The following is a 24,920-nucleotide window of genomic DNA, read 5'->3' on the forward strand; positions in this document are numbered from 1 at the left end:
TTCAATTGTTATACATTCTAGTAAATTATCAATTACAGTTGTCATACTTTCTACCACCTTGTAGTTTAGGTTTTTATCCACATACACAGCTACTCCCCCTCCACTCTTGTTCCTTCTATTTACAAAATTCACTTCATATCCCTCCAGTCCAAAGTCCATTCCTTTCTCCGCATTGATCCATGTTTCAGAAATGGCAATAAGTCCAAATGGATTTGTCAACTCATTTAGATATTCCTTTATATTGTTAAAGTTGGCATACAGACTTCTGCTATTAAAATGGATTATTGATAATTTATTTTCCGTGTTGATGGTGTGCTTAAACTGTTCATCAGTGAAGTAGCAGCAGTTACTGCTAATGTTGTAGAAGAAATTATTTTCCGGGTCTATATCCTTTTCTAAGTCTAGAACATTATGGTCTGTGTATCGAAATGTTCTCAGTTCCAGATTATCATAAAGAGAATTCCAATGAGTTATATTGATATTGTTGCCGGATGCAGATGAAGTTCTTTTGGACTGTGCCATGTGTTGTGTTGTGTGTCACGTCACATGTGTATTCATACCTCCAGAGTAAGTTGACCTCAGTATTTGTCCAGCTCCTCCATATTTCTGATGACCAACACTTTGGCTTGTTCCGGTGTTCCATTCATTTTAATGAATACTTTGCAGTTGGTGGTCCATGTATTTTGAATTTTTCCCTGTTTCTTCAAGTAACGTGCTTTCCTGGCAATGTCCGCATTTCTTTTTATCAGATGTTCGTTCATGAAGACATCGGATCCTTTCAGTTTCTTTCCTTGTTTTAACAGTGCTGTTTTGTGTTTTCTGTTTGCAAATCTCACAATGATGGCTGGTTTGTCACTGTCATTTTTCGGGGTAGAGGGTGGCAAGCCTCAATGTTGTTAAAATCCACTTCCACACCTTTGGACCGTAGAAAGGTAACCACTTGATGCTCAGTGGAGTTGACATCTTCCTCTCCTGGCCCTCCTACATTGTCAGCGGCGACCGCCCGGGCGTATGACCGGGGTTTGATGCGAAGCCCCGTGATGATAACATCGTTCATCCGGGTGTACTGCTCCAAATCCGCCACTCTGTTCTCCAAGTACGCCAGCCGCCGATCCTTCTCGGCGTTCTGGATGCGGAGAGCCTTAACTTCCTCGACCAGGTCCAGGATGGCTTTCTGCTGCAGTTTGACAGTAGAAATCTCCTCTGTCATAAACTCCAGCGACTTCTTAATATTGTCACCTTCCTCGGCTGACAGAACTTTTTTCGGGCCCATGCTGAGAGACGCTCTTGTAGCGTTGCCGTGACGACCGGCTAGCTAGTTGATGCTAGCGTCCTTCCTCTCTCTCACCGCTACGGTTCAAAAACATCAACTTCTGAGTTTTCGAGAGGTCGCAAATGACGAGCCACCACTTCTGGACGGTTTCCCACACACGCTCTCAAAGATTAGTATCCACCTGTGCATATATGTGTGTGTGTGTGTGTGTGTGTGTATATGTGTGTGTGTGTGTATATATATATATATATATATATATATATATATATATATATATATATATATATATATATATATATATATATATATATATATATATAGATCAGAAGCAACACATCAATATCAGAGATTAATGATTTAACACTACAATACAATACTACAATTTGACCCTATCACACAACAATAGCAACAATGGCAGAGAAGTAATTTCTTAAAGAAATTGTTAAATTTTTAATCCAAATTTTTGCCAAAATTTTCAAGTATTTTGGCTAAATAGGTATTCAAAATAAATGTTTAGGGGTTTTATTAGTTTTAAAAATTATTTACATTATTTCTTTCAAAATTGTAAACTTAAAATATGCATTAAAATTCACTAATTCATAGTTTGCTAATTGGTTAAACAGTTAGCATGAAAAACATAGAGAACTATAGTGGAGTCCAAATCCCAGAAAACATTGGCTGTACTGAACAGTGCTCAGTGATTTTCATCGTTTTAAACATGTTTTTAATGCTCTTTCAATTCACTGCAGTTCTTTGTCTATGATTACTTCTGTTTTCTTCATCTTAGAGGCTATGCTCTAGGACCAAGAACATGACAAGCACAAACAAGTGTAGCCCACATTACTGGATGTACTAACATGTATTTTTTTTTTTTTACACTGCCCTATGTTTGGCAGCTAAAGACTACCAGCACACCAACAACACACTGTCATGCCAGATACTAAGAGCAATAACTCGCTTTGCTCAAGGCTTATCATCACTGTCAGTTACAGTTCAAGACAACCAGCAAATAAAGGTTTTTTAAAATAAAAAAAATGCTATGTTATCAAATAATCAAACATCAAAGTGTTCTTATGCAGTGTGTCTTGAAGTTAAATTGATGTATTTTGAATAAGTTTCAAAGATATTAGGAAAAAATACAACTGAAAAAGATGACATAGTTGGTTTTTTTAAATGGTACACAAACAGAGTCTTTGTTGTCACTGGTCATCAGTCGGTTACTGCCACACTGACAAATATAGTGAAATTACAGCATTCAGGCCTCTTCTGTTTTTGAACACTTTATGTGTTATTGAGTTGATTTAATTTTTTAAAAAGATTAACTTTCCCATCCATAACCCATGATGCCAAAGTGAAAATATGTTTTACATTTGCTATCCAACAAAACCGGCATTATGTGAACCACATTGGTAGGACTGCTGCCCACTGACCAAAGAAACCCGTGGATATTAAGAGAAGGATAAATGATGCCACATACAGAGAGAGCCTAAACATAATCCTCATCCCGGATTTTTAAAAGTTGTTATTCTACTTTGTACCATGCACCTTGTTATTGTGGGCTATTGAATATACATTAGTGGGAAATTGCTTTTTTTTGTCTGTGTAAAATTGAACCTGCAATGCAGTCACATTTGTAAAAACAGGGACATTTAAAGCATAAAACCACTGTATGTAACAAACTTGTGAACCTTTGCTCTAAGCAGTTTTCTCCTTACTGACAACACACCAGTGAGACTCATATTTAATTATTTATTCACTCTAACTGGCTACAGGTGACAATTTTCACTGGCGCCTTTAATGCTGCTGTTTCTACAATATTCATAGCCGTTCAATCAATAATAATCATTCAGCTCCAGGGTCTACGTTAGTGTTTCTCACTTCCTCTTGCACTCTCTTCTAGAAACACACACACACACACACACACACACACACACACACACACACACACACACACACACAGACAACAATCAGTATGGCTGAGCAGGGTAATGTTTGTCAGTTTCCGTGTATGTTCAAACACAATGAGAACACCTGATGTGAAAACATGCAACCCTTCTGCACGTCTCGCTTTCCCTGCCGTCACCATGAGGGAAAACGTTAGTGGTATTTCCCAGCAGGTCTGTTTGACCTTCTCGCGTTTGTTTAGCCTCTACTTTCTCCTTTGCTCCATCACAATTTGGTGGCTAAACCAGAAAGTCAGGCAATCCTTACCAGAGAATGTTTCACTTACATATTATGTTTTATAAGGGAAACATTCTCAGTTGTGTGTCACAAAGTTGAACAAAAATATTAAAAACTCGCCCGCATCAGGATTACCACAACAACTGCAGAGATATGGATCAGCTTTTGATCGATACAGAGCACAAGAAGTGCTGGAACCTTTTATAAAGTCCAAGATTTGGCTTACTAAGGTCTAGGGAACAACCAGCAGTGAACTCACTTAACAAAGGCCACATATGTAATAATGTAAAGCAACATAACATAACATTTGAAAAAGTAATAATGGCCTTTCATTTGATTTTAATGTTAAATTGCTTGTAATTAGTCACTTAGAATCAGCAGCCTTAATAGTTATGATAAAGAATTGATGAAGTCTGTAGCAATATGTTGTGAGTGGAGGTTACTGTAGACAGAGAGAGAATGTAATGTTGGTGTTGTCAGCCACTGCAGCAGTGACGTAATGGCCCAGACTCCCTCCATTCCTAAGGCTAGACTCTTTTATTTTCTTTCTTTCCTTGTCTATCTCTCCCCTGCATCTTTTCATCTTTTCTTCTCTTCATATCTAATTTACTCATTCTGGATTTCCACCTTCGTGTTCTCAGCTCTCTTTATCTTCATTTCTTTCTTTTGTTGTCAGGGTGCTCATCCATATTAACAAGAATTGTTATGAAATGCACATAAATGAAAGGATGAGATATTATGCACGAAAAAATTTGTGTTTTCTTTGTTTTTGTGCGCTTTGCGGTGCCTTTGTAAATTACTACCAGAACTGTGTTGGTTGCAGTTTTTAGAATCCAGAAAGTTTATATTTGATAGATAGTTGTTTTTATGCTTTATTTTATGGTAACAGTCTGGCCAGGAAAGAAGATTGCTTCCTACATGGTAAGACTGGCGTTGAAAGGATCTTGTCTGAACATTTCTAAACATTTTATTTTAGGAGCAAATGACACATTTATCTGCACTACTCTGTGCAGTTTTATGGTCACATAAGTCATATGACATGCTGTTATAATAAACCATGTGTGGTTTAATGGGTCATAGATAAAGTCTTGAGATGTTTGGTCTCTGTCCCCGTAAGAGGAATTGAAACTGTTCACACATCTGTTCAGTCAGAGTCACTGACCTCAAATCTGAGTAAAATTCAATTTAAAGTAATTTTTTTTTTTTTGTTAAATTAGGAAAATGAATGAATCTGCTTCCAATCAGTCACAGCATCAAAAATCACACCCATCCTTCAAATCTAGCTGTCTAAAATGTAATGAATAAGATATATATATTTTTTTATTTATATGCCATTGTTCAGTAAGCTAGAACAACTATATAAGCTCTCTTATTTGTAAGAGGTCACATTGACAGATGGATCTGCATATTTGTGATTTGGCACAGACATTTACACTCAATGCCCTTTCTGATGCAACCCTCAGGGATTTGCACGTCCAAACCACATGTGTTAGGTTACGCCATGGAGCCACGTTGTTCAGTCAAAACATGTTGATTTTTTTTTTTTTTTTTTTGATCGGTGTCGACAGTATGATGTCAGTGTGCCTTTTAGGACTGCAAAAAGTTGAATGGTATAGGTAACATGAAAAATTCAGTGTTTAATTTTTATTACAAGTTATTATTGTCACTTCCGTTTTGAACAGTGGTTGTGCACATCCTTACAATTATATCTAATTAATACATTAGATGTATGTGGATGCTGATAAAACATTTGTTGCTTATTGAATTACCTGAAAACGTTGTTGTCTTGCCACCTGATGCCAGTACTTCTAATTAACTCTTGAAAATAAAGCAAATAGGTATTGTGTTTGAATTCAGGCTTTAAAGCAGATAATCTTATATATATGACAGCATTACAGTTAAGACAGAGCTAAAAGAGCTCTCCATTTAATGAAATGCATAAAAACATTTTCAAGGGGGAAATAATTAAAAGAGCTTTTTTTCTTTTATAGTCACCTTAGTTAACGTGTGCTCTTTTAGACTGTTTTATGGATAGATGCTGAAATCACAAAAAGAAAATTCATGTATCAAGTCATACACTTTGCATTGAATGACAGTTATCATTGAAGTGGATTGTCTGATGGTAAATGAATGAAAAAAAAAAAATTTATAATTGAAAAAAACTTATACGTCACACCATCTCATTCACTTATTTACATAAAAATAAAACATAAGTCTCTCATTGACTTAATTACACATTTTTACTCTAATAACACTGAAGTTGTGCTGTCATTGTAGCCAGTAATGTCAGCTGGTGTCAAAGAAGATAAAATCTTTTTCTGTGCTGGCAGTTGTTTGTTGTGTTTGTTGTCTTAATTTTTGCAGTGTTATCGATGGTGTAGTTAGGGTATGTGCATGCACACACACACACCTTTAAATGAACAGAGAAATTCATACATTCCCATTAGGCCACAACACCCGCTATTTCTGAGGGGGAGCAGGTTAATGAGGAGAGGGATGATAAATGAGGGCCTAATGTAGAAGAATAATCACTATGTTCAGTTTAAGCTCTGGGAAATTTCTGTTAAATAGCACAGATTTTTCATTTTAGATATCAATTACATATATATGCATATGTTGCTTTTCTCAAGCTGCCATCCCAGCACAGTAAGGTAGCTGGACATATCCATCCAGCTATCCATTCATCTCATACAGCTTACCACAAATTCTAGATGTCCTGTCTTAAACGAACCACCTCAAATAGCTCATATTCAGTAGATTTTGAGGAGGCCTTCTGAGCATCATTTCCATTGACCTGAATTAACTTTAGGGTTATTTCTCAAAAATAAAGCCTCCTCTGGAAATGTTGCAGGATCATAAAAATGATTTGATAGCAATCTTTGCAAGAGAGGTGAAGAAACTTTAATCAAGATTGAGGTGATGGACCAACTAACTTTGTCACTTCTTGAGTTTTTTGAGGTTTCATAGATTATACACAGGTTGCACCATACCTACACAATACACATAGGTCTGCTTTGATACTGTACTCTTATAAGAGTTGTTCTGCAGAATCATACAGGCAGGAGTAAAGACCTTAACCTGCAGAGCATACACTCATTAAATATTAAAGCTTTACATAACCATACGATTCACAATCGAACCTACTGGGAGCCAATTTTACAGTATTACTGAATAATCCAAGACTCAGAAGATTTTTTTCCTGAAAGCCCTTGCGGAATCAGCACATACATTTTGACTCCTCGCCCCAGTCCATTCACAATAAATGAGATTCTTGCATTTTCAAAGCAGCAAGCAGCAAGCTTGGTCAGTTGAAACACACACATACACACACATGCATACGCACAAACATAACCCCTACAGACTGCACAAAATATGGGCTGACAGGTAGCTGCTGGATGTGCAGTCCCAGGAGACAGAACAAAGCACTTTCATTTTGTGTGTGTATGCTTAATCAGTATGTGTGTATTTGCAGGATCAGAATGTGTGATCATTCTCTTTATATGTGTGTTTCTCTGTGTGTGTGTGTTATAGGTACAAGGTTACATAAGAAGGAAGCTAAAGTGACCTTCACTGAGAGGAAAGAAAGTAGCTTAAAGGGATGAGTCCAAAACTCTCATGGGCTCACTCTATAGAGTGCGTATTTGTGTGTGTATGTAGAAGACTGTGTATGCTGGAGGTGTACACAAGTAGGTTATGGGTTGGTCATAGGTAGTTGTCATTTGTGGATCAGAGAGAAACATCTATTAGAAATTAACACAGCTACGATCAACAACACACAGAACAGATAGGGCGATAGATAGATAGGCGATAGGGTGTGATGGAGGCCAATGATCCACTGTGGCTGTTGGCACTGCGCTTCCACAGGCCCCGCTGGTTTAGAGACTTATTCCTGTTAATGACAACAAGGAAGCAAGACGAACAGCGATTTTACTTGCTAGCAAGGGAGGCTGGTTGGAACCAGGCTCTTGGAGCTAAACGCTCCTCACATGTCTCCTAGCCAACTCCAAATAAACAGCCTTCCTTGCTGCCTTTTTATTGAAAACAGTTACAGTACACACAAGCACCACCCATTGAAAAAAAAAAACCCTATGGTCACAAAAGATAAGGTACTGTGTGTGTGCACGTGTAAGCACGTGTGTGTGTGTGTGTGTATGTTTAAATGTGTGTGTGTTTGTGTTTGGGGGTGCGTTTGTGTGACCTGCTTACCAAAAGGATCATAAAAGCAGGAAGCTTATTAAACAAGAAAACAGAACCCTCACATAGATTTGCCTATTATAAAATACTACAGCCTCCCCCACCAACAAACTGGCTGGAGAGTTGGTCAGAAACAAAGGAATGTCTCCGATCCGATCCGATCCTACAGTTTGAACTAAGACTTACAAATTTTAGTAACACAATGACAACATTTAACAATTTGACTCCAACAGTGGCGACCCCTAAAGCGAGCTGAAAGAAGAAGTGGAACAACTGAAGAATTGCATTGCCACTATTTATTATTCCAGTATTGAGCCTCACATTTTTAAGAATTTAAAAGTGAGCCTGGATTTATTTGTGATAGAAAGTAGTGCAATTGCAGGTTTTGGGCCCAGTGTGACTCAGGAGGTAGAACAGGTTGTCTGCTAATCATGACAGTTGGTGGTTTGATGTGACCAAGTCCACAAAGTATCCTTGAGCAAGATGCTAAGCCTCATGGAAGCATACGCATGAATGGTTAGACTAAACACTCAAATAAAAATGCTGAATGAATGGGTGAATTAGACTTATTCTAGAAAGCTTTGAGTGCTTAGCTAGAATAGAAAAGTGCTGTATAAGTACCATACATAAGTACCAGAACTATTTTCCTCAACTTAGAGTAAAGAATGAGTGGGTTAGAAATGAACTGGAACTTTTTAGGCTTTGAACGCTGGTTTCAGAGAGGACAGACAATGAGCTTGTTGTTATCAACCATTTATTTAATGGAAATGGGTTAAGGCTTTTCTTCCATCTCTAACCCAACTTTTAAAAAAAGCACTAACAAATGAGACAATATGTAAAAAGGTTCATTTGTGGATTAGAGTCAGGTCTGTTTAGAAATCAGACCTTTCTTAGAGGGCAGGGTAGTAAGGTCAATAAATAAATAAATAAATTCTCTATTTTCCAGAAGCTATAGATTATTATCAAAGGAATGTATGTCACAGTACCACAAGAGCTGTTATTATCTTCAGAAAGAATGATAGAGAGTTGAAGAGTGGTAATGGGGACTCACTTTTATTCTTAAATCTTTTATTTTGAAATTCTTTGTTGTATCCGTTGTAAAGTAAATCCAGTGATGCTGGTTACAGTGATGGTATTCCATCTACAACATACACCATATGTAATTTACTGTTATCATGTTATACCCTGAAGTGGAGTGATGTAACACATATTCTGTTATGTTTATGTGTGAAATACGATTATAGAAAATGCAAAAGCCAGTTTGTGTATTGGAAACAGATTTAAGTGCCTTTGTTAGTAAAAGGAGGAAATCCCTTTACAGCTTTTTTTAAAGTGTTCTTTGAAAACAATCACTGACTACTACAAAAAGATTGAAAACAACAATAAAAGATATTTTTTCATTCTAATCATTGGTCAGTTGGTGCTTTGCACTCAAAAATCTACTGTACAGTACAAAAGGGGGAAAAGGACAACCCTAGTGGAGTAAACACCATGGTGTGATTTAGACCTTTGATGCTTGGCAAACACTATAACAACTTAATGGACTAATTGGTGAGTGTGGCTGCCAGAGACTGGCAGTGTCTCCAGAGCTTCACCAGACCTGGTTCTGGCTTCTCTTTGTTGTCCGAAGCTGTGTCACCACAGTTCAAAATCATTCCTACCCCAGTCTTACACCAATGGTTTGTCTTATTCGCTTTTTTTTTGTGTTTTTTTTGTCTCACTGTTAATGAGTTATTTCACTTCAAGGCATTTCATTTGCATTTTTATTAGAAACTCTTGACCATACATAATTGAAGCTAGATGGGTTGATCATGTAGGGCAGCAGGGTAAATCTCACAATAAGAATCTGTTTATACAGGCTATACACTTAGTAGTTCACTTTTAATAGTTGCTCGTGTCATGTACATTTGCTAATAGTCAGTGTATTGTTTTTTTTAAGCAATTGAAAAGACTTTTAAACTATACAAAAAGACATAAGCTGAGGGGTAAGAGTGCATACCACATGGCTGCAGATGCCATCAGCTGAGTGTCCCAGTTGAATCTTGCTTCTGCACTTTTCCTGTAACTTTAACTGTGTAAATGAATATTTGCGCAGAGAACACAAAGGCTTGTCATTGTTCATTGTTCATCAAGGTCATTGTTTGAGGTGTGACTCACATGTGACCCTTAGCTGCTGAGCTGAGGCACAAATAAAAAATGTGTTTCCTGCTTTTTGTAAACGTTGTTTTCGTATCTCTGAGGCTTTGACTCTCTTAGCCGAAGGCCGTCACTGATTTCAGTTCGGGCACTCACCTTTTCTATTGTCCACAATGTACAACAACTGAATAAGCAGAGTAGAGATACTACATGCATTATGTAGAAAATGTATGAACTAGTAAATTTAAAAAATACACTAATACATTACTACTTCATTAACTTTGTGAGATTTTACTGGGAGGTACATGAAACAGGTATTCAATAGAAGACCCTTAGTTGACCCTCTTTTTCAGTGTATCCCATCCTTTTTTTGTACAGTTAATTTGTTTGTGGGGTTTTTTTGTGTCTATGTTGTGTGCTATCTTTAGTCATCAAGTTTCTGATAAGTGCAATTGGCAAATTTACAGAATTTATTTAATGTGTCTTTTACATGTTACAGACATACTACCATACTGTTTACTATGCCTATATATTTAATATTGGCTTCAGTACCAGGCTGTATATATATTTTTTCCATATTGTAAACAAATATTTTTAAAAAGCCACAAATGTCAATAACACCTTCACCTTGTGGCTATATTGTCACAACCAAACTGAATTGCAGTTTAGAAAAAGAAAAAAAAAAAGCCTATTTGTCACAATGGAGTTAATGAAAGCACTGATCACTGCAATGTTTTGTTTTGGGGTTTTTTGTCAGATGAGATGTCTTTCTGCCATTACAATATTGGTTCTACCCTCAACATGTTCATGCATTAGCTGATTGCTTTGCATTATTTACCAAAGTAATTATCAGCACAGTTTAAGTGTGCATAGAGGCTGAGACAGTTATGCAAGCTGATGGCTGATGGTGCTATTTAAATTGCAGGGGGTTAATTTAATTATATACTGGGGAAAAAAAGATATTAAAAATCTATTTTGGACACTATTAAAGACAACATGCTACCAATAGAGATGTATCTACAGTTGTACCAGTTCTATAAATTGATTAAGGTGTTAATATCACTGATTTATATTTGCTTAAAAGCACTTGCTTGATCATTGTCATATATGATGCTTATGATTTAGGTTTCCATCTGTTTTGCATTCAAATGATTTAAGTCTCTTGTGATCTACCTATATCAATCATTGAGAGGAAATATACAGTACTTTAAAGTATAGTAATATACAATAAAAAGAAATGCTGAATAGCTTTGTACATAACAGGCATTTGATTAGCTGTATTTGCTTTTTTGTTTGCAGTAATGCTGTAATCAGAACTAGTGATAGTTGTGATAAAAAGAAAAAAAAATTGCAGGGAGCTGTAGTTATGCCCGTTTGTAGATATATCATTAGAGCAAAGCTGTGGGTAGAAGTGTTGTAGATTTGTGTAGCTTCCTTAAGAAATTGAAAAAAAAAACCTTTTAAGATTTTACACACAGTATTGCATTCTAAAGTTCATTTTGAAATTGAAAACATTCTCACAAATGCAGCCTATATAACTCATAATGACAGATAGATTTGGTTAGTTTTTGTTAGATTTGTTTTCTGAAACATAATAAAAAATCAGATTTAAAACTACATATTCAATTTACTACATACTTACTACTTACTAAATCAGTGCATATTCTTGCCCCCCCCCCCCAAACAAACAAACAAACAAACAAACTCATGCATTTTGTTGGCTGTATACTTTAGTTTGCTGTAATTGCTAAGAGCTGAAAAGTCAACTGAGCTCCAGGCGAGTACAGTCTGCAGTTTTCATTGATGATCTGCCTTCCTTCTGACAAATCTCCCTGTGTCTGCTGTCGAAAATAGGACCAGCTTATTCCTTTTTATCCAGGAGTTCCACATACAGAATGTTTTAGCCTTTGCCCAGAGATGCCCTGTAAAATATAGCTACATATTTAGCTAGAATATAAAGTAATAGCTAAAGGTTTGGAGTGTGACTGTTTTTGAGGTTGTGGACAGGTGTCTTTTATACTGATAACAAGTTCAAACAGGTGCCATTAATACAGGTAACAAGTGGAGGACAGAGGAGCCTCTTACAGAAGTTAGTTACAGGTCTGTGAGAGCGAGAAATCTTGCTTGTTTGTAGGTGACCAAATACTTATTTTCCACCATAATTTGCAAAGTTCTTTAAAAATCAGTGAATGTGAATTTGTGGATTTTTTCCCCTAATTTTGTCTCTCACAGTTGAGGTATACATATGATGAAAATTACAGGCCTCTCTCATCTTTTTAAGTGGGAGAGCTTGCACAGTTGGTGGCTGACTAAATACTTTTTGTCCTACTGTACATTGCAGAGCAATATCCTATAAACATACAAGTTTGCATCCAGATATGCTTTTCATTTTTAAGGAATTTGCAAAAAGAAAAAGCTCACTTTGAGATTGTGGGCTGAGTGTAGATTAAAAAGGGTAATTTTACTGATTTTATAATTACATGGAAAAAGTATAAAAAAGTGAATGTACTTTAGAAGCATTTTTGTTCTTGCCCACTGTGATGATTAATAATTTCACCACATCACTACGTATCCATCTGGGTCTAGTACACAAACAAACTGTAGTAGTTTATATGCAAATTATTTCTGCAATGAATGTTCAGTGATTAAGCCATTTACTCTGTTTGTTATGCATCATTTATATGAATAGAATGTGTCTAATGCAGCAGCTCTAAAATAAAAACCTCCTTTGTGTCAAGTTTGTCTGTAAGCTGCTTTTGCAAGATCTTGTTTGAAGTATTTGGACATTTTGGAAGCTGGAGTTGCTGTTACTGCTCAGTTACATTGCATGAGTTAAACACAGGCGTGGGAAAATAGTAGAAATATCTGTGTTTCTATGCTTGGATGTGGTATTGTCCTAGTTTTGACTATTACTGTGGCAACTTAGTGATTAATTTCAATACATCATGTCATATCGTGTCACACACAAACATATTTTATTTTTTGGGACAGTCAAATAATTCTAAGAACAAAGAAAACATTCACAACTGCAGACAAATAGAGGCTTATGTAATTCAAATAAGTACTGATCTTGTTTTTCTTAACTTACAGGTGCAACAAAAGGGCCTGTCGCACTTGGCTTTCTCTATTCTTCTGACAATCTCTACGTCAGTCTTTTGATAGTGGGAGAGAAGATAGTTTCTCTGGATCCAGCCTGACTCCTATTCCAAAGTTCCATCCCACCTAATCAGGTAATGACTCCGCCGTATGTGTAAACAAACATAATGCCAGACTTGGTAGCTGTTTTTTTTTTTTTTTGCTGATTTTAAAATTGGGCCCAAATGATTAGAAAAAAATAGTATGCATAGAAAGATATGCGTGCAGTAAGGCCCAGGCTCCTGGTTCTGTTCTGGAACTGTCAAAATCATTGCTGTCGGTATGATAATGATTAAAAAGTAAATTGTTACTTTTAAACAACTCACCAAATCTAAACGAATTAAGCCAAAACCAGCCAAACCTCATCTACTGTCGTGCTAAGCCTGTTCAGAATCAAATTCATCTATTCAAACATACAAGATGAATAACTGTCAAAAACAGGAAAAAGAAACATTTACAACAAGAGAGAGCTGGAGAGAAAGAATGCCTGTTACCTCCACAGATGAAATGGCTGTGTGGGTGGATGTACATGTGAGTGCAGGCTGCTAGGAGCTATGAGTGGGAAGTGGGTACTGAGTGGGAAGAGAAGAGCTGCTTTAGTGAGACAATCAGCACCAAGACCCACTGAAAAGCAGTCACGCTTTCATGGCTTTTCTTTGTTTTCTGTGTTCCAGGTAGTGAGGTTGGCTATGGATGATTGGTAAAAGTGTCTGTCTGTATGGAGCATGTGTGTATGTATCGGGGTCAGCTGATGGTGTGTCCCATTATTTCTCACATAATCATGATGTAGTTTTATAGAAGACTCCATAGACACAGGATAAAATAGACTCACTGGACAAAAAAAAATTGTTTAAAAGTGACAGTAACGTATGATAGGCACTAACGTATGATAGGCACTATTTTGGAGTATTTCTAGTGGAAAGGGACACTGCATATGTATACTAGGGGTGCAACGATACACAAAATTCACGGTTCGGTTCGATACTTTGGTGTCACGGTTCGATATTTTTTCGATACAAAAAAAAATGTTCATGCCTTTTTAATTTGTCATTTATTAAAATTATAAATATATATTTTAACTCAAAAGTACAGTTTTTAAATGTAATGTTGCTGAAACAACAAAGTAATAAAAAATAAATCTATCTGACCGAGAAATCACTCATCTTTGGAAAAGAGAGTTTATTACAGAGAAATGGCTCTTTCCAAAATAAAAGCTATACTATACGCTTTTTCTGGGCTATACTGTCAGCAGCATATTAAACATATCAGGTCCCCATAAGGAGAATCATGTGCTAACGGCTGTCTAAATGACTCGGGTAAAGTTTGTAGCATGCACGCTTGTTGTTTTTGTCTGCTTCCACTTGTCTTTGCACTAGGATGCTGTCAGCATAAATGTGCAGTCATATTCGTTGTGTTCCCACTAGTGCTGTCAGCGTTAATCTCGTTGAAATGATGTTAACGCCACAACACGGCAAATCTCCGTTAACGAGCTACCGCGGATCGCCCCGTGCGTGGGGCTGGACGGCCAACACGTTAACTGCGCTAACACACTAGTTCCCACCAATGTAATTGAGCATTGCGTGGCACATCCAACATACTGTTTTACTTTTGTCCATGACGCGCTTACCTTCAGGGTCATATGTCACATGAAAACCAAAATAGTTCCAAAGGCCAGATCTGAATGAGGGTGGGGGAGGTTCAATTTGCCATGTTGCAACAGAGCTTAACTTCTATCTTGCTAGCTTGTACTGCGCTCAGTGAATCTGCATTCAACTACTCCGCCTAGGCTGCACTGTCGAGCGCAGATCCACTGAGCGCTCAACACAGACAGCATCGTCAGAAGAAAAGTTGATAAAATAAATAAAAAATTTTGTATTGTTCGATACATATGCGTACCGAACCGAAAGCACTGTATCGAACGGTTCAATATCGATACGGGTATCGTTGCACCCCTAATGTATACATATTCACTTTTTATATATTGCGCATTTAAGCATTTGTATCCAGTAGTAATGACGACATTGTTGTTGTTTATATAGAGAAGTATTATTTAATGCTGTTCAACATGTTTTTTTTGCTCGTGCGCCAAAAATCACGAATCACAAAAATCCTCAGATGTAAAGTCTTTGCTGCAGAATTTAGTCTGCACCTACAAAAGCCTACAAAACGTCAGGTGCTGTAATAAGGTCTTAAAAGCCTGGTAAAGCTGACATAAGATAGGTCTCTTTTTAGGTTTTAGAAAAAAGGCATTATTAAGAAGAAAAAAAACCACAGTGCTGATGAATTTTAACATTTTGGTTACTTTTGTGAGTTTTCTACAACTTCTACAACAATTATTCCCCAAATCTGAAAGTACTACCTTGATGCATTTTTATGCATCATTAGAAGCTTTTACTTAGGAAATTGTGAATAAAACTGTGTTACCCATGCTATAGGTATAGTATAGCCAGCTGTGTGACTGCCAAGTGTACTCTGCCATATAAAATACTTCTAAAGGTACAGTTATACACTCTGGGAAAGCTGAGAGTTAGATGAGAGGATTCACCAGTTGCCAGTTTGTCTGAAGACTGAAAACACCTGGAAACAGCTACGTTTGCTCAAGTGGTGACCTGCAGTTACCGTATTCCTTTGAAGAGCTACTTGACGCTGGCTTCAAAAGTTAGCCAGTCTTCACCGACTTTAATGTTAAATTGCCTAGCTTCATTTATGAAATTCACAAGTTTGTAATATGATACAAAAACAGTTTTCGATTTTTTTAAGGACTTGATTTTAAGTGTAGATACTTTATATTGACAAGTGTGCCAACATATGTAGCTGCATCCTGTACTGTCCACTAGGATTCACCTAGTGCACCTATTTCAGCAGTATTTGTGGTATTGGTGCTCTTTGGTGGATGTTGCTGCAGATGGCTGACCCTCCCTGAGCCTGTTCTGCCTGAGGTTTCTTCCTGTTAAAAGGGAGTTTTTCCTTCCCACTGTTGCCAAGTGCTTCCTCACAGTGAGTCATCTGATTGTTGGGGTATCCTTTGTATTATTATAGCGTCTTACAATATAAAGCCCCTTGAGGGGACTGTTGTTGTGATTTGGCACTATGTAAATAAAATTGAATCAAATTGAATTCTAATTATCAGGTCAATAAAATGTATCGATGCAGCTTGCTATTATTAGCTAATAATTTAGCGTTTTATATTCCTGAATCCCAGAATCAAGACTGCAAATGACATGACACGACAGCTAAACCAGAAGCATCAAAATATGGGGTTCACAATCCAGTGGGCAATCTTTCAACAAAAAAGTTATATCTCATCTGTCAAGTATCAAAATCTCCTGTTTTATATGGAGTTATGAGTGGGAGCAGTTTCCAAGGATTTACTGGTCGTAGCCAAGAAGTAATCTGGCACATAACCCCCTACCAATGAATTGCTATTGTGATAAGTTTTGTTTTTGTTCTATATATATATATGTGTGTGTGTGTGTATGTGTATATATATATATATATATATATATATATATATATATATATATATATATATATATATATATATATATATATATATATATATATATATATATATATATATATGTGTGTGTATATATATATATATATATATATATATATATATATATATATATATATATATAGGGGTAGTGTCACTTTCAACTAACTTGCTGTAAAAAATGCTAGTTTTATATTATATTGATTTCCCCTCATATCAGACTATTGGTTGAACAACTATGTGTATGATCTCGCTCTCTAATAACTGCGCGCTTAACACGTCTACTCGCATTCGACCTTGAACATGCAACATAAAAGAGCGCACATACTTGGGGACACAGGAGCTTGAATCCCTAGCCTCTCTTGCTCTCGGGCTTCTGCAGCTAGATGGCCCTCAGAGGAGAGCCCTGCAATGCAGCATCTGTGTGACTCACACATGCACGGACACGCGCGCGCACACACACACAGCGAGATGGCAGCATGTAAAAGTGCTCAGATCGTAGGAGGGAAATGAGGTGGTAGAGAGAGCACAGTGAGGAGAAAGATGAAGCCTGATGAAAGGTGGAGGAGAATGAGTAGGAGGAACATTGAGTGTAGGAGGTGGAAGAAGGTGAACAGGAAGAAAAATAACAGGTAGGAAGAAAATTTCTAAGTGGAAGGATGATAAGAAACCAGACAAAAGAAGAAGAAGCAGATAAGAGCCATGGAAATGACAAATGGACTATTTAATTAGCTCGATGATTACATTGTCTGGAATGAATCTTTATGGCTGATGTGTTCATAGAGAGTTCATCACTCTCACTTCATCTATTTAAGCTGGACTCACATTGTGATTCACACTTGTCTTGAAACAAATGAAAATAAACTAGAATATTTCCACAGCTTCCAAGTTTATCTTCAACATGCTTCTGATTGGTGCATTAGATTTTGCTTTAACTAATTGCTGTTTTCATAGTCAAGCATTATTATACAGGAACAGCCTGTAATTAGTGTTGAAACTACTCATAATTTGCTGAGCAAAGATAATTCATATTAGTTTATAAAAACTCCCAAATAATAAATACATAACGATACTCAGCAGTAATCCCATTAGTAGTTTTGAACTCACCAAGCGCTATTTTTATAGTGGGCAGGTGATAGTGGAGATGGAGAGGAGCAGAGCCTTTCAGCCTCTGGGAGAACATGCAGTTTCACTTTACTGAGCTCTTTTTGCAATGTGACGAGTGACAGATGCATTTAAGTATGAATTACAATTCAAAAATTATGTTATTCCTCTGAACGGATTATATTTATGTTTTACCCACACAGCACGCTTACTTTTTTGAGGCCGTGAGGATGCCCGTCTGGAGCAAGTTTTGAATCAAGAATGTGTATTTGTGTTTTGACTCTCAGTTATAATAGTGTGCGCAGTAGGCTATATTTTTCTTTTCTCTGCCTGTCTTGTATTGGTTGTGCCTCACAGGACAAATATGCATAGAAAATGTGACAGTGACTGTTAATTATTGTTAATATGCCCTATAGCAGGAGACTGGAGCCCAGATCTCCAACACTGTAGCTCAGTGAAAGTCAGTCAGACACTGTTTAAACTGTACTCCTTTACAGTGTAAATGTGCATGTTTCTGTGAATGTGAATTACGCGTTTCTTTATTTTTTTTTTCATGTAGGAAGCAAATAAAAACTGGCTCCAGGCTTTGAATCCTCTGACTTTATAATGATTGCCTTTTATTGTCAGCAGAAACAGCATTTAATAACATAAGAAGGCAACCCCAATATTTGCTTTACTTACATGGCACCCACTGTCCGTCCTCTGAATAACCTCTTTCCCGAAAAACAGTTTTTAAATTAGATGGGGGAGTCAGGGGAGGAAAAGTACCAAGAATGGTTTATTCTGAGGACACACAGAGGAAAATTGCCCCCTTTCAAGATTTCTGATTTAAAAAATGTAAAACAACCCACTGCTTTCCAGTAATACTTTAGCTAGAGCTCTGTGCATAAACAGCTCAAGATATTTACTGGAATAATTTTGTGGAAAAAGCAGCTTGTCACTGTTGATTCATTCCTTTTTAATAATCATTAGACGTAGGTGAAGGGAGCAGAGAGGAGTAAAATATCGCCCTTAAAATTGCTTTGAGGCTGAATAACAATGTCAATGCATGGAAGGCTGAAACAGGAGATGTAATACGCCTTAGTTTGACATTATGAAGTAGATATCAATTATGGATGTGCAGTGAAAAAAAATCTAGATATGAATCAAAAACTGCAGATATACACATTGTGCATGTTTACAGATTACATAACGACCACTTTGATGGTTTTGTTTTGATTTCTGTCTGAATATCCTTTTGTTGCTAGTGTTTTCCTTTAAAATATTAACACTGCTGTGATATATATGCTCACTTAGTTTATAGCTGGCACTTAGGTGACAACACATCTCACAGGTGATCTGAAGTAAAAAATTACTTTCTATAGGATAAGCAAAACGATGTTATGGAACGGCTGTGTGCAGGCAGGAAAAGGACCCAAAGTGCAGACTCCGGAGACAGACGTGAACTCAAAACAGCTTTAATGCTGAACTCAAAAAAGGTAACAAAACTGAGGCTACGTCCACACGTACACGGGTATTTTTGAAAACGGAGATTTTCCGTTTTCGTTTTAAAAAATAATCCCGTCCACACGTAAAGGCAGAAATGAAGGAAAACGCTGCTAGGAACATGCCAAAGCAACAGGTGGCGATATATTCCTAACCGTGCAGAAATGTTGGCCAATCAGAAGTCTAGAAGCCTCGGTGGGAAAAAGTAAACAAAGCTGGGGCATTGAAGCAGAACCGAGTCGTATGTGTGGAGGGACAGTAACTGTGTGTGTATATGTAAGCATTTAAACACTGCAGAGAGTACAATTAACAGTAATAGTATTGTAGAAATTCATTTCACCGAAACAATAACGTGGCGCACAGTGTGACGTCAAAAAATGCGCACACCTTTGATGCTGCGTTTTCTCCGTTTTTCTCGTCCACACGTAAATGCAAAAACTGAGTTTTCAAAAATATCCACCCTGGCCGGAGTTTTTAAAAATCTGCGTTTTCAGTGACCAAAAACGCAGTTTACGTGTGGACGAAAGGTGCAAACGCATAGAAAAATCGGCGTTTTCAAAAATACCCGGGTACTTGTGGACGTAGCCTGAGACTCCAAAAACCAAACTCAGGCGAACAGACAGAACACACTGCATAGTAAACAGTAGATCGCGACACGGACAAACTGGAAAACAGGGCTTAAATACACAGAGGGAGCAATCAGGGAACGGGTAACAGGAGGGAAACACAGCTGGGGCAAATCAGGCCTAACGAGACAAAGGAAGCACAACCAGACGCATTCACATGAGACAAGGACTTTCAAAGTAAAACAGGAAACATAACACAGACTGAACTTACAGACACAGACTCACAGGCAGGCACTACAACAGAGGGAACAGAGACGTGGGACCAGGGCAGACACAGAGACATAAACCATAAGATAGAACTCTAACAAAGAAACCAAAGACTAGAAATGATAAATAATATAATAAACTCAAAACCCTGGGTCAACGACCAATGCATCCTAACAAACGATGCAGTACTGAAAAAAATAAAAATCTGCATTCATAGTAACGCTCAAAGTATACAACTCTGCAGACTGAAAACCGTATCATGAAGTCATCACAATCAATGCTAGACTACCAAGAAGCACTCACCTATAAGCATCTTAGTAATCTAATGATCATCAATATCACAACAAGGAACTTTTTACACTGCCAAAGGGGCAGATAATCCAAAAAAGTAAAATATTTAGTCCAGAAAATTTACTTTTTTACTTTCACTTTAATTTTTTTTCCAAGTCATATTGTTTTTCCCTTTTGTGAACATATTTACTTCAACCTTTGGGTGACAATGTGGTGTTGAGAGCATTTTAAGCATTAATTGTCAGCACTTAGACTCTCAAATATATCAGGCATCTGTTTGCGACTGAATTTTCAGAAAAAGCCTTATACTGTGTTTAAACTATATAAACTGTAAATTCCGTCTACTGCACAGCAATTTTAATGCTTTAAAAAAGAGTCTAAAGCTTTAAATTACTTTAGAGCTTGGATCGATCTTTTAAATTAATTTGACTGGATGGTGTGAGGTCTCTGTTTACAAATACGTCAGAACACGATTTCAAAAGTGGCTGTCACCTTCAACCTTTTACATAAGGATCACTCTGAATCCTTGTGAAAATTGTCTTAAATGTTACAGTGTAATGACAGAAAAGCCAAGTTCATTTTTCTTTGTCTACAAAAAGATCTTTTCTAATGTTTAAAAAAATGTCGGCCAATGCTTGTGTGAGTATTAATATTACAACAAAGAACTAAGGCAACGTTTATAACACAGTAATAGAAAAAATGTACTATAAATTAATTAATGGCTGTAGTGTTTGGGTTATTTTATAGACTCTTGAAACCTTAAAAAACTGTTTTTGCCTAACAGGCTACAAAATACTATATAGTAACATGAAAGTGCTGCAAGCTACCATCCTAACTATCCACTTGCAGCATTGCCCTGCTCTGCTTGTCTGTTCACTATTCAACTCCATTCTTCTCCAGGGCAGAGAGACTGCCTATCAGGATCAACCAGCCCACTGGCAAAGTGCCACAGGCTTTTTGCCAAGTACAACAGACCTACTGTCTACTAAGACACCCAGCGTCTAACTCTATCATATCACAATCATACCAGAGTTGGTATTTTAACTGAGCATAGCATTATTTAGTATTTTTTGTAATGTAATTTTTTTATGCATTCCGTTTGATCTTATCTTCTTAATACCTGCTAAACCTCCAACCAGTATTTTGTTTTGTTTTATAATACTGAGTGAATACAAATGGTGCTAACTAGATTTAATGAAACACTGAAATTAAGAAGAAAGATGGAGTTTCACATTAGGTGTGGTAATATATTATAATTTCCCCATTTGTTTTATTTGGAGTTTAACCCAGAAGGTGGTGCTGTTTTATTTATACAGCACGCCGTTGTGCAAAAGTATGCAGAGCACACTTATTGCTACCATCATCATCAACAGCTCAACAGACCTCCAAAGAAGGCAGGGCAAATGTCCCTCGCCCTCTTGTGAACCACCACTGACACCATGCACCTGGCCACCAGTCAGTTATATCTGGAAAATTGCCACTGAGCTGAATGTGACCTTCATCATCAAACAGACAGTATGTAGACATGGCATGAGGACAGCAGTCTCATTTCTGAATTTTATGACTCTTTTAATATTGTAATGGAGTCTTGTACGGGGACACAGTGAGTGAACAAGCAACAGAAGAGAGAGTGACAGTAAAGGTGCTGTCCTAAATATACTGTGGCTTTTGGACCGAGACAGAGAGAGCATTTATGTAAAGCAGTTGGTGAGGTGTTCTTTGTCGTGGATTCATTCACACTGGTGTTTCCTTCAGAGGTGACTCATGCAAAGCTCCATTGACTCCTGACTGATCCATTTAGGTTGCAAAGGCTTTACAGCAATCCTATATTCTCTTCTTTTCCAGAATATTCTTTGGTTCTCTTTATTATAACCACCTTTGTGCTCTGTCTATAGTATTCATTCTCAATATTATTTGTGGTCCTCCTGAGAACCAGCCTGCTCATGTGTGTCCTCTGTAATGGACATTTGTTTTTGGTCTATATCTTTTGACCTGTTTGAGCTACCCCACTAAGTCCTGCTTTGCAAATAGAGGACATCCTGGGCTTTCCATTGATATCTCATGTGTTTGGGTGTGCTCTTTTAGCTCCAAAAAAAGTAGGAAATCACAAAAAAAGTTCAATGGGAAGATTCTTATTTCCTCAGTTTTCAAGAGGATATTCACAGTGCTAACAGTTCATCTCAACTATCCCTTGATCAACACCACTGAATGTTATAAATTTGTAACCAAATGTTAAGATTTCCGATCATAAAATAGTGTAGCTATGCTGGTGGCAACACACCTCTTTGGTACAAACTTAAATACCTTACTAGCTATTGCATCGCAGAGATGTGCATGATCCCAAGAGGCTAAAGCCAATTGCTGTTACCACCATACCCCTGTATTAGTCCATAAAATAAACTGCAGGCTGAGCGCACACAGTGACAAACAGACAATCTGACAAAGACCAAAAGAAGGGCAGGAGTATAAATGCACACAAGATAATTAGGGGAAGTGGATGCAGGCACAGGTAAACACAAGCAGGGAAATGACTTAAACTGAGGCACAAGACAGAAATCGACAGAGTAAAACAAGAATTAATAAACAGAGAAACTTGACGAGGGGAACCCAAGGGAAAGTATAATGTGCAAGGGGCTAGACTCAGATAACAGCCTCCATAAATACTAAAGAGTACCTAGTACCTAAGAGTAAACCTGGACCACAGTATACCCCCAAAATGGGAAAGAAGTCAGTAGCATGGAAGTGGATAAATTAATACAGCATTACTAGACACAAAAGTAATAGGAACAGAACTCAACAGGCCAACAACTCAAAACCCTGTGTCCAAGACCCAAGACTGTGACAAAGGCAGCTTTGTACATAAGCATAGTTTTAATTAATAAGCAGTTATTAAGCCTAAATGACACATACATTATTTGTAACAGTATGCAGTGCTTTACAAATGTATTAGACCACCAGTCATAAAAAGAAGAAACTACAAATATTTCCGAAACCTGTCAAAATCCTAAAAGTTAAATCTATATTGTTATTTATTGCTTTAAAAAATAATTATGTGCATTTATGTTTCTTATGTTTTGTAAAACCACGGATTAGAACAATAAATTCAGTTAAAGACCTTATTAATACTGGTGGATTAACCATTACAGATACAGAAAAGTTCTTTGAGTAAAACATGTTAGCAATAACGTAGCAGCTGAGGAATAAACCTTTTAAATTGGCTAATAAATTTGTTAAGCATTGATTATTTATGTTATGCAAATATTTACATTATTTGCAATGACATTTGTGTTTATTAGAGCAGGGCGATATGACCAAAAATATTTATCACGATATACATTTGAAAAAGTGCGATAACGATATAACTGACGATATAATTGACACTAGACAAAATACTTTACAACTCCTCAACTTTATTAGTGCAAAAAACCCCATCAATGTATTTTCACTTAAACAAGCAGCTGTTTTTTATGTGCATTAAAGTTATATAAAAATTTAACAGTGCAAATGCAAATTCCTTGCTGACAGTTTAACCAAAAGGCATTTCCAGTGGAAATTGGCCAACATGTCCTCAGCATAACCATGTATAATATCCACAAAACCTAAAAAGAGGTTAAACACACACAATATGGTAATATTATGTTGAAGCACAGTATGTATCACTCCGCGAGGCTCCTGCCTACGATAGCCGTAATGCTCCGACAATCCATCAAGCGGTGCGGCTTTGTAGCTTAGCAAAGTCGTACTAAAACATTTGACAGATTTTGAAGCGCCGTGTACCACATAAAATTGTTTCGAGGTCAGTAAACACAACCAGAATTCATACATAAGGCACACGGGATTATATGGGGCACTGTCGATTTTCAGAAAAATCAAAGGATTGATTTTAAGTGTGCCGTATTTTCCAAATAACACGGTAATAACGACGGCCCGCTAGCATGCTCTACCAAAAATAGTGCTTTGTTGTGTATCTGATGGATGAAAGCTAAACCAGTTCCACACCACTGAAGTTGCAGCATTTTTACAAACCAATTCTGGTTCATCCGTTTCATTTAACGATCCGCTTTCGCTCTTCTCATTCTGCGTCGCCGCCATGTGCGTATGTAAACAAAGGCACTGCGCATGCGCGTTTTACCCATATTCTATCCCAATATTTCATTTTCCTATCGTTGCCCAAAATTACACCGGTATTACCGTGAACGGTATGATATAGCCCAGCCCTAGTGTTTATTATCCATCTTAACAAAAAATATGGACATGTTGTATTTTCAGTCTTTTCATACATCCTTTGTATGGGAATCACTCTTCTGTTTTCCATTTATTATATTCTGTTCCACTCTATTTTGTTCTCCTGTTTGGTTGACAGTGAGTAGTAGTATTTAATGTACTGTGAATGCAGTACCTAGTGCTCACTGTAGCAGTACCTTGGTCTTCGGCTGTAGTTATTGACTCCCGTTTTCTCGAGCTGACTTCACTTCACTCTCTGGCTCTCTGAGGACCGCAGAGCTAAATGACAAATTGCTTCTTCACACACAACCTTATGCACAACTGCACAGGCTGCCCTGTAAATGCTACCATCAACAGCCCTTCTGCAAAGATCACCAATTCCCTTTCAGAGTATTTCACAATTTTCTTTCTTCTCACTGAGCCCTTTGTTTATCTCTCTCTTTGTCCTTCAAGCTCAGATTCAACTCAGTGTACTTGTTCCACTAATGTGAGATGTAAACTACCTCAACTGAGCATAAAAAACTGTATATACCAAATAAAAATATTAATAATAACAGCTCAGTGTAAT

General features: G+C 37.2%; 1 protein-coding gene and 1 pseudogene across 1 annotated transcript in view; one reads left to right on the forward strand and one right to left on the reverse strand.

The window, feature by feature from the left end:
• Window positions 1–256: 256 nt before the first annotated feature.
• On the reverse strand, window positions 257–1,227 carry LOC146370478 (uncharacterized; annotated as a pseudogene).
• An 11,671-nt stretch (window positions 1,228–12,898) lies between these two features.
• map2 (microtubule-associated protein 2) overlaps window positions 12,899–24,920 on the forward strand; it is a 52,565-nt gene continuing 40,543 nt past the window's right edge. The window contains exon 1 of the mRNA XM_084907897.1: window positions 12,899–13,014. The gene's annotated coding sequence lies outside the window, so the exon portion shown is untranslated. The remainder of the gene's footprint in view (window positions 13,015–24,920) is intronic.

The sequence above is a fragment of the Perissodus microlepis genome, chromosome 16, assembly GCF_051167445.1.
Source record: "Perissodus microlepis isolate ML-2025 ecotype Zambia chromosome 16, ASM5116744v1, whole genome shotgun sequence".
Lineage (NCBI taxonomy): Eukaryota > Metazoa > Chordata > Actinopteri > Cichliformes > Cichlidae > Perissodus > Perissodus microlepis.